The sequence below is a fragment of the Thalia democratica genome, unplaced genomic scaffold (assembly GCF_965202585.1).
Source record: "Thalia democratica unplaced genomic scaffold, ktThaDemo2.hap1.1 HAP1_SCAFFOLD_1312, whole genome shotgun sequence".
NCBI classification, from domain to species: Eukaryota; Metazoa; Chordata; class Thaliacea; order Salpida; family Salpidae; genus Thalia; species Thalia democratica.
In genome coordinates, this window is record NW_028140195.1 from 7,501 (window position 1) to 17,500 (window position 10,000).

General features: G+C 30.1%; 3 non-coding genes across 3 annotated transcripts; all 3 read left to right on the forward strand.

Annotated features, from left to right (window-relative positions):
- Positions 1–1,112: 1,112 nt before the first annotated feature.
- On the forward strand, positions 1,113–1,231 carry LOC145848271 (5S ribosomal RNA). The gene has a single exon (XR_014371846.1). It is a non-coding gene; the product is annotated as a 5S ribosomal RNA (ribosomal RNA).
- A 2,855-nt stretch (positions 1,232–4,086) lies between these two features.
- LOC145848258 (5S ribosomal RNA) lies at positions 4,087–4,205 on the forward strand. The gene has a single exon (XR_014371834.1). It is a non-coding gene; the product is annotated as a 5S ribosomal RNA (ribosomal RNA).
- Positions 4,206–8,044: 3,839 nt separating this feature from the next.
- LOC145848266 (small subunit ribosomal RNA) lies at positions 8,045–9,852 on the forward strand. Its single transcript, XR_014371841.1, has one exon. It is a non-coding gene; the product is annotated as a small subunit ribosomal RNA (ribosomal RNA).
- The last annotated feature ends 148 nt before the right edge of the window (positions 9,853–10,000 follow it).

The window sequence follows — 10,000 nt, forward strand, 5'->3', positions numbered from 1 at the left end:
TAACATTTTTTCATCATGCTTCAAATGGGCTGAAAAATTTTTTACGGGGTCTCTGGACCAAACAAAAACGATCTGTCGAGTCAGAATTCCGAAAATCGAAAATTCCCGAAATTTCTGTACTTAAAAGGCGGGGCGCCCACTATCGACAAAAGTGTGCCAAAACCCACAAACGTTGTGTTACGCGCGCTAAGATAAACACAAGCCTGATTGCTGAAAATGTATTCTATTTGAATAAGGTAAGTATCAACATCAAGGAAGCAATTCCTTTATTATAAACTCATACTCTGATATGCGCTAATATTGCTCGTGAATTGTTATTTAGTTTAAAAATATAATTTATATTACTTTTATTTTATTTTAATTCTATATAATAACTATTTTATATTTTTATTAAAAATTTTCTTGTTCAGTTTCTAAGCAACCACAGTTACGTTTATATGTTTAATTCTATTGTATTCTATATTTATCGATAATTTAATAAATGTTTTAAAAGACTATTCTGGTTTTCCACGCTCTCTTCAAAAATGTGAGTTCTTTTAATTCTTCCACTTAATTATTCATTTTAAAGTAAAACAACTAGTTATACATATTATTATATTATAATGTATGTGTATTAGATACTATTATTTTATAACATAAACATAGATGAGTTATTAAATTAAACGTCAAATATTTTATTACCTAAAATTAAGTTAATCGTAAAATCTGATGTAGTATGAGATATTCTTTAGAAACTAACTATAAATATTCTTGAAGTAAAACAAAACCATCTATAAATAGAACAATGAGAAATAGTAAAACAAACTAAACACAACATGTTTATTTTAACATTGTTTTTTATTTAGTTTAATCACTTAATAAACTTTACTTCTAATCATAGTATTTAATATAGAATATAGTTAACAATCTTTTAAACAAAGTCTTAAATAAAGTTACAGGGAGTAATTGTAATTAAAACACCAAAAAAAAAGGTTTTAATAAAAAAAATACTTACATCAAGTTAAAATTTTATAAGGATTAATTTTAAAATATCAAATTGATTGTAAATCAAGTGCAAATAGGTTTTTTAAACAAACCGAAGGGTTTATAAAGGCTTGTAAACGCTTTCAAACGCCTACGACCATACCACACTGAGCACACCCCATCTCGTCCGATCTGGGAAGTTAAGCAGTGTCGGGCGTGGTTAGTACTTAGATGGGTGACCGCTTGGGAATACCACGTGCCGTAGGCTTTTGCTTTTTGAATTCATCTTTTTTGTACTATTTTTCTTTCTGACCTATTTATACTTATTACTCGTTTATTTACATTTCTTTAACGCTTAAAAGAAAAGTAAATTCTAGTTATTAGCAAATAAAAACGTAAGCCAATCAGATAACGTTATTTGCTGTTTAAACCAATTAGAGCGCTAAAAAAGTGGTTTGACCAGTTTGAGATATCGAAAAAATAATGGCACCATCTTGTAGAGTACAATTTTCTGAGTTAAAATTAATACAATTAGTCTTTTATACTAAAACTTAAAAGTTTTTTTGTCCAAAAACAAATAAAAGCGTGGCTACTTGAAAAATCAAACGAAAATAAATTTTGCACTTTTGTATTGTGAGTCATAATAAGTTATTTACTGTTACCAACAGATACTAGCAAAAGCTTTTTAAAGTTTTGTATTAACTTAATGTATTTGTAATTACTTTTACTTAATAGAAACTATTGAATTACGTTTACTTAGTTTACTTTTGTATGTGTATTAAATATATAGCAATTTTGCTTGAACTTAAATAAAGATTATTAAACTATTAAAAGAAAACTATCAAAGTTTACTAACTCAAAAGCTAAATCTTAGTTATATTGTTATAAACATTTATGTTGTAATTTACTAATAACTAAATGAGTTTATTTCAAACAAAAAGAATTAAATAATGTTATGTTATGTCAAGCCTACTATATGAGGTATATAGGTATATAAGGTATACAAGCTTATGTTTGAAAGTTATAATAATTAAAATAAAAATAAATATTTAGTTGGTAAAATTTGTATTTAATATGCTTTGAAATTAGAGTTAGTATAGATGTTTTTTTTTAAATATAATAAATATAAGTATTTAGTTACTAATAATAAACTAAAATACCAATTTTGTAGTTATTACAAAAAAAAAAACTTATCTTACTTAAAGTTCACTGTAATTGAAACATTATACAAAAGCTTTATAATTATAAGCTTTGAATAATTCTATTTGAATAAATAATAGATTCATAACTATATTCATGTTTGCATATTTAAATTATAAAAAGTTAGTGTTTTGTGTATTGACTTTATGATTATTTTATTTTAGTAACTGTTAGTTTTATACTTTAATAAAAGAAATATGGTTAACAAGTAAGTTAAAAATGAAAGAAGCATAAAAAAACACACTAATTAACTGCTTATTCAATAGTTTGATTATTTAATTATTTTTCTGTTATATAGTTTAATCGTATTGTATAAAAAATACAGAGGTTTAAAGTAAGTTTGAATAAAAATAAAACAAAACATATAATATAAGCATTAGTTAAAATACATAGTTTTTTTTTCTAAAAAAATTTAATTCTTTAATAATAAGTAGTAATTTAAATAAAAAATAATACAAGTAAAGTTATACAATATATATACTATAGTTTGTCAAACTAGGCAAACACTACTAGGCAAAAAACAAACTAGGCAAAAAACCTACAAAGTAGGCCACCACTACAATCCTATGTTCCAACTGGAAATTCAATGAGATCGTTACTGTACTTGTGATGAACGTTGATAATCCCCAAGATTGTAAGTCGAAGGCCTTACCCAACCTAACCAGCGCACTGGTTTTCTTACAACTGAATTAATCAACATTTATTATTGAATATAATCATTATTGATAGATAGAGGAATGTTGACAATCAACAACAGATTGTAGGTCAAAGGCATTACTCGACCCAAGTACCCACAACCTAGATTGAACAACATTTATTAGATAGATTTGTTTAATGATAGATAGAGGAATATTGTCAATCCACAACAGATTGTAAGTCAAAGGCATTACTCGACCCAAGTACCCACAACCTAGATTGAACAACATTTGTTAGATAGATTAGTTAGATAGATAAATAGTACAGTATAATCTCAAAGAATTTGAAGCCCGAACATTGAACGATAGTGGTGTTTCGTGACGACTAGCGGGATTCGATCTTACAACCTTCTGCTTATGAGTCAGCTGATAAGACCACTGACCCACCGCGCCACGACAAAGATAAAGAAATATTTTGCTATATAAATAGGTTGATTTTTATAATTTTGTTATACAGTGTCAATTACAGTGAACTTCAAGTAAGATATACAACAGTATATATATTTCCGAGTCTGACTTTGAGTACTTTTTATATATTATTAACAAGATTTTTTAGGAGTAATATCTGTTTAGTTCTTTAATATATCTTTAAAATAATAATATTTTTTAAGGTGTTTAAAACTTTTAGAAGCTGTATGTAATGTCTTTTAGTTTAATAGTTCTTTTAAATTAGTAAAAAAAATAAACATGGTTGAGTTATCAAATTAAACAAAATAGAACGTCAAGTATTTAATTACTAAAATTAATTTAATTAAAAAAAAATCTCAGGTAATCTAAAATGTCAGGAATTATTTAAAAATAAATATAAATTTAAAACTTATTATATTGAAAAGATTGATGAATAATACTCTTGAATGTATGCAATGTTTGTATTTGTAATGCAATAACATAAATGGATAGATCAATGACAAATTGTAAACATATTGTATTATTTTATTTTACGATTTTATTTTATTTATTTAATAATTCAATAAACTTTACTTCTACTTTTCCTGGTCTTAGGTAATTTATAGATAACAATTATTTAAACAAACACTTTTGTACAGTTACAATACAGTTTTAGTACAGTTTGGGAGTAACTGTTGATTAAAAAAACAAAAAAAAAGTTAATTCAGGTTAAAATTTTATAAGGAATAATTTTAAAATATCAAATTGATTGTAAATCAAGTGCAAATAGGTTTTTTAAATAAACCGAAGGGTTTATAAAGGCTTGTAAACGCCTTCAAACGCCTACGACCATACCACACTGAGTACACCCCATCTCGTCCGATCTGGGAAGTTAAGCAGTGTCGGGCGTGGTTAGTACTTAGATGGGTGACCGCTTGGGAATACCACGTGCCGTAGGCCTTTGCTTTTTGAATTCATCTTTTTTGTACTATTTTTCTTTCTGACCTATTTATACTTATTACTCGTTTATTTACATTTCTTTAACGCTTAAAAGAAAAGAAAATTCTAGTTATTAGCAAACAAAAACCTTAGCCAATCAGATAACGTTATTTGCTGTTTGCTTATTTGCTGTTTAAACCAATTAGAGCGCTAAAAAAGTGGTTTGACCAGTTTGAGATATCGAAAAAATAATGGCACCATCTTGTAGAGTACAATTTTCTGAGTTAAAATTAATACAACTAGTCTTTTATACTAAAACTTTAAAGTCTTTTTGTCCAAAAACAAATAAAAGCGTGGCTACTTGAAAAATCAAACGAAAATAAATTTTGCACTTTTGTATTGTGAGTCATAATAAGTTATTTACTGTTACCAACAGATACTAGCAAAAGCTTTTTAAAGTTTTGTATTAACTTAATGTATTTGTACTTAGTTTAAATTAATAGAGTTTATTTGGTTTACTTTATTATGTGTATTGAATGTGCTAGTATCTAAAAATAAATACAACTAAAACAAAACAAACAAGGAGAGTACTTGAATAGAACCAACACAATTTACAGACCAGTTGTGTACTAAATTTAAAGAAATTCTGAATAGTGAATATGCAATTATTATTATAAGTTCAAAGTTCACTTTAATTTAAATTAATGTATTTTGTAAATTGGTTTTATTTAATACGATAGTAGTGAATTACTTTATTTAATTTACTTTAGTATGTGTTGTATAACTTTATTTAAACCAGAAGCAAAACGGGATTATACTTTCAATAAACTACACAATTTACAGACCAGTTGTGTACTAAATAAAAAGCTATTGTGAATGGTGAATATGCAATTATTATTATAAGTTTATAAGTTCACAGTTTACAAAAGCTTTAGAATTTAGTTACTATTTTGTTCATATTTGCATATCTAATTTATGAAAAGTTAGTGTTATGTGTATTGGCTTTTTAATTTCTTTATTTGTAGAACTGTTAGTTTTATATTCTAAAGAAACATTTTTAAATAAATATGTTTAACAAGTAACTTAAAAATGGAAGAAATATATTGTATATATTGAACTATTTATATTTATTCTAGCTATTTGCTTAGTGTATTTATTAATGTGATTATTTTATTTTGTTGTTTGTCTTATAGTTTAATCGTATTGTGTTGAAATATATATATAACAAATACAGAGGTTTAAAGTAAGTTTAAATGAAAATAAAATAAGACATATAGTTGAAATATAAGTTTAAAAAAATAGTTTTTTTTTTTTTTTTTTTCTTTGTTTGTTTGATTGTTTGTTTATTATATAATCGCGACGTGTCATTTTATTACTTTTAAGCATACTAAATATAATAATAGGTATAGTTATAGGAAAAATTCAATTAGTTTCTAATGTAATAAAAAAGTTTATTTCCACAAATAAATAAATACCTGAAAAATCAAATGAAAAATAAATTTCGCACTCCTGTATTGTGAGTCATAATAGGTTATTTACTGTTACCAACAGATACTAGCGAAGGCTTTTTAAAGTTCTATGTTAATTCAATGTATTTGTACTTAGTTTTATTAAAATGACAGTATTGATGGTTACGTTTATTAAGTATGTTTATTTAACGTTATGTAACTCAAGTAAAACCAGAAGCAAATAAGGAGACTACTTTCAATAAACTACACAATTTACATACCAATTGTATACTAAACTTAAAGCTATTCTATTTTATTCTTGATAGTTATTTTAAAGTTATTAAATTATACAAATGTATTTTGTAAAGTAGTTTTATAAAGTTACTATAGTTTATTTAACTTACTATAGTATGTGTTATATAATTTTAATTAAACCAGAAGCAAAAAGGGAGACTACTTTAAATAAACTACACCATTTATTGTTATATATAACTCTAATAAAACCAGAAGCAAAAAGGGAGACTACTTTAAATGAACTACACAAATTAAAAATATATTATTATTTATAAATCAATCGTGTTGTGTTTCAAAATACATTTTTCAAATAATGTTTTACAAGTATTTATCAGTTATTTAGTTTTCTTTTTATAGTTTAGCCGTATTGTTTTATTTATTTGTTATTATTTTTATTTAATTGTTTGCTTATTATATTTATCGCCATGTGCTTAAAAAATAAAACAACTATAAAGGTTAAAAAAGTAAGTTTAAATAAAAATAAAATGAAACATACAAAATAAGCTTATGATTTTTTATTATTATTATTATTATTATTATTATTTTTATTTTATTGTTTGTTTATTATATCTATCGCCATGTGCTTAAAAAATAAAACAACTATAAAGGTTAAAAAAGTAAGTTTAAATAAAAATAAAATGAAACATACAAAATAAGCTTATGATTTTTTATTATTATTATTATTATTATTTTTATTTCATTGTTTGTTTATTATATCTATCGCGATGTGCTTAAAAAATAAAACAACTATAAAGGTTTAAAAAGTAAGTTTAAATAAAGATAAAATGAAACATATAAAATAAGCTTATGTTTGATTTTTTTATTTTACTTTTATTAAATTGTTTGCTTATTATATTTATCGCGATGTGCTTAAAAGAATAGAACAAATACAAAGGTTTAAATTGTAAGTTTTAAATAAAATAAAATGAAACATACAAAATAAGCTTATGATTTTTTATTATTATTATTATTATTATTATTATTATTTTTATTTCATTGTTTGTTTATTATATCTATCGCGATGTGCTTAAAAAATAAAACAACTATAAAGGTTTAAAAAGTAAGTTTAAATAAAGATAAAATGTAACATATAAAATAAGCTTATGTTTGATTTTTTTATTTTATTTTCATTTAATTGTTTGTTTATTATATTTATCGCAATCTGCTTAAAAAAATAAAACGAGTATTAAGGTTTGAAAAGTAAGTTTAAATAAAAATAAAATAAAAATATAAAATAAGCTTATGTTTTTTTTTTTTTTTTTTTTATTATTATTATTTTTATTCAATTTTTTGTTTATTATATTTATCGCAATGTGCTTAAAACGATAAAACAAATATAAAGATTTAAAAAGTACGCTTAAATAAAAAATAATACAAATAAAGTTTATTTATAATAAATATATATATATTTAAAACATTAAAAAAAGTAGTTTATACATATTTTTTTTTATTTATTTCTTTTAAACATATTAAATAAAGTATAAAAAAGTATTAAAACATTTAAACGTAGCATAAATAAGCTTAAAACATTAAAATAATCGAAAAGAAACAAAGAAATTGAAAAAAATCGGAAAAAATCGGCAAAAAAAGTTCAACAGCAACATTTGAGCATCATACACGTATGCATTACTTTACACTAGTGAGAGAGACGTGTTTGTGCGTTCGGTCGACTTGACGAGAAAGCGGGCTTAAAGCATTACTGTTTAGCACCCGAGGCGCGGCTATTGCAGCGGCGGCGAACGTGCTATGTAAACGCATTGGAGCAGCGTATGAAAAACTACAAGCGTCCAGCGGCGGTAGGCTTATAGCTTTGCGAAGTCGTCGAGACGAGTAGCCGACGCAGGCAGGCACGGCTCGAGGCGGGTAACTGCAGCAGACAGATGGCGTGTTGCTGCTGACGAGTTAACCGGCAGAAGGCAAACGGTTGGTCGGGAGAAAGAACAGTCAGTTGTATAGCTGCATGCTGCAGTCGACGCGGGCTGGCGCTTTAAACAGCAAAAGGCCGGCGCCGACTTTCAGTAACGTTCGCAAGGCTTTTAAGCCGAGTGATAGAAAAGGTCTGTATTTATACAGTAAAAACGCTCAGTCGAGCAACGGGTTTAAACGCCCTCGGATAGTTATCTGGTTGATCCTGCCAGTAGTCATATGCTTGTCTCAAAGATTAAGCCATGCAAGTGTAAGTACGAGCTCACGTACAGTGAAACTGCGAATGGCTCATTAAATCAGTTATGGTTCATTTGATTGTACGCTTTTACATGGATAACTGTGGCAATTCTAGAGCTAATACATGCGTAAAGCGCCGAACTGACGTGAGGCGCGCATTTATCAGACCAAAACTAACCGGCTTTCGGGTCGTTACAATGGTGACTCTGGATAAGCTTGCGGATCGCACGGCCTAGTGCTGGCGACATCTCATTAAAGCAACTGCCCTATCAACTATCGTCGGTACGGTATCGGCCTACCGAGGTTGTAACGGGTGACGGAGAATCAGGGTTCGATTCCGGAGAGGGAGCCTGAGAAACGGCTACCACATCCAAGGAAGGCAGCAGGCGCGCAAATTACCCATTCCCGGCTCGGGGAGGTAGTGACGAAAAATAACAATGCAGACCTCGTACGAGGTCCTGCAATTGGAATGAGTACACTTTAAACTTTTTAACGAGTATCCATTGGAGGGCAAGTCTGGTGCCAGCAGCCGCGGTAATTCCAGCTCCAAAAGTGTATATTTAAGTTGTTGCGGTTGAAAAGCTCGTAGTTGGATATAGGGACGGCGAGGTTGGTCGGTCGAAAGGCTAGCACTGGCCTTGTTGTTCTTGTTGGTCGGTGCCTTCGCGGTGCTCTTAACTGAGTGTTGCGGTGGTCCGGCAAGTTTACCTTGAAAAAATTAGAGTGTTCAAAGCAGGCTTTACGCTTGTATAATGTTGCATGGAATAATGGAATAGGACCTCGGTTCTATTTTGTTGGTTTTCGGAGCACGAGGTAATGATTAATAGGAACGGACGGGGGCATCCGTACTGTGCCGTTAGAGGTGAAATTCTTGGATCGGCGCAAGACGAACGACTGCGAAAGCATTTGCCAAGAATGTTTTCTTTAATCAAGAGCGAAAGTCAGAGGTTCGAAGACGATCAGATACCGTCCTAGTTCTGACCTTAAACGATGCCGACTAGCGATCGGGCAGTGTCGAACTTAAGAACTGTCCGGCAGCTTCCGGGAAACCAAAGTCTTTGGGTTCCGGGGGAAGTATGGTTGCAAAGCTGAAACTTAAAGGAATTGACGGAAGGGCACCACCAGGAGTGGAGCCTGCGGCTTAATTTGACTCAACACGGGAAATCTCACCCGGCCCGGACACAGCGAGGATTGACAGATTGAGAGCTCTTTCTTGATTCTGTGGGTGGTGGTGCATGGCCGTTCTTAGTTGGTGGAGCGATTTGTCTGGTTAATTCCGATAACGAACGAGACTCTTACTTGCTAAATAGCTGCTCGACCCATTGGGTCGGAGACAACTTCTTAGAGGGACTAGTGGCGTTTAGCCACACGAGATTGAGCAATAACAGGTCTGTGATGCCCTTAGATGTTCGGGGCCGCACGCGCGCTACACTGACCGGATCATCGTGTGTTCCCTAGGCCGAAAGGTCCGGGTAATCCGTTGAACCCCGGTCGTGCTAGGGATAGGGACTTGCAATTGTTTCCCTTGAACGAGGAATTCCCAGTAAGCGCGAGTCATTAGCTTGCGTTGATTACGTCCCTGCCCTTTGTACACACCGCCCGTCGCTACTACCGATTGAATGGTTTAGTGAGGTCCTCCGATTGAGCCTGGTACGTGCGGCAACGCACTCGCCGGTGTTCGAAAAGACGATCGAACTTGATCATTTAGAGGAAGTAAAAGTCGTAACAAGGTTTCCGTAGGTGAACCTGCGGAAGGATCATTAACGAATCGAAATTTGATTTCAAGCGACGTCTCTTCTTCGAAGGGACCGAGCCCTGTAACTGTTATAGTTCGGTCGCGTTGCTTTCTGACAGCGGGAGTAATAATTCAGCACGCAAGTGCTGGCGCGGCCGCTTCTTTTTGAACACGAT